Source organism: Prunus avium, chromosome 7, assembly GCF_965620075.1.
Source record: "Prunus avium chromosome 7, drPruAviu1.hap1.1, whole genome shotgun sequence".
In the NCBI taxonomy this organism is placed as follows: Eukaryota; Viridiplantae; Streptophyta; class Magnoliopsida; order Rosales; family Rosaceae; genus Prunus; species Prunus avium.
The window spans coordinates 9,559,019-9,560,347 of NC_142290.1; positions in this window are offsets into that span (position 1 = coordinate 9,559,019).

Sequence of the window (1,329 nt, forward strand, 5' to 3'; positions counted from 1 at the left end):
GAAAGAATTTACATTACAAAGAAAAATAAATTACAACTAAGAAGAAAAAGGAAAGCTAGAATTGAGAACTAGAAAGCAAAATTAAGAGAATTTGAGGAAGAGAAGGGAAGGGAGCTCTAGAGAAGTGTTTGAGAGCTCCCCCCCTTGGGGTGTGTTTACAAGCTTAGAGAACATCCCTATTTATAGTCCTAAGGGAAGTGAGAATCTGAATTCAATATGGCTAATGCATACAACACTTGTATTATAAAATCTTGAATTGGTTGATGCACTTCACCAATAAATCCCACCAGCAGCCCTAGCTCATCTTCATGTCACCATGACCAAGCTTCCAACCAGCTACAATAGCTCATGCCTAGCTCACCATGACCAAGCTTCCAACCAGCTCATCCTCATGTCAGCATGACCAGCAACTTCAAGGGATTACGAATTGGGCTAGGCTGAATCAAATGAAGACTTTAAGATGTCCATTGTGAAGTTCAGAATGTGTATGATCCAACCACACAAGTATTGGCCCAATCCAAGCTCGGAGGAGGAAGTTAAGGCCAAAACAAATTGCTAACTCGTTTTGCTCGTTGACAAAAATCCATCCTGAGCATGGTTCTGTGTTTGCTAGGTGACAGACTCCATATGTATCCAATGGGGCTGAAATTTGGATATGTTATAGTATACACCCATTGGAACAACTTTCATGAAGAATGCTGCCTCATCCGAGTTGTGTAGGTTGCTGAAACAAAGCTTGCAATATGACCTACGGAACTGGACTGGCAGGGGGCTGTAGCCAAAATGAGAGTTGTTGCCCAAGTTTTGGGCGCGATCCAAAATCAATAGGTGTGAGAAATTGGACAATTCAAGTTCAACGGCAGTTCGTTCCTAAATGGAGTGGTTGGTGTATTTCATACTTCTCGCGATTGGAGTTCACTCAAAACTCCCCAAAGGAATCCTCCCACCATATTAAGATGTTGCCCAAGTTTTGGGCTCGATCCGAAATCAATAGGTGTCAGAAATTGGACAATTCAAGTTCAACGGCAGTTCGTTCCTAATTGGAGTGGTTGGGGTAATTCATAGTTCTCGGGATGGGATTTCACTCAAAACACACCCAAAGACTCCTCCCACCATATTATGTTGTGGCCCAAGTTTTGGGCTCGATCCGAAATCAATAAGTGTAAGAAATTGGACGATTCAAGTTCAACGGCAATTCGCTCCTAATTGGAGTGGTTGGTGTATTCCATACTTGTAGCGATTGGATTTCACATAAAACTCACCGAATGACTCCTCCCACCAAATTATGATGTTGCCCAAGTTTTGGGCACCATCCGAAATCAATAGGTG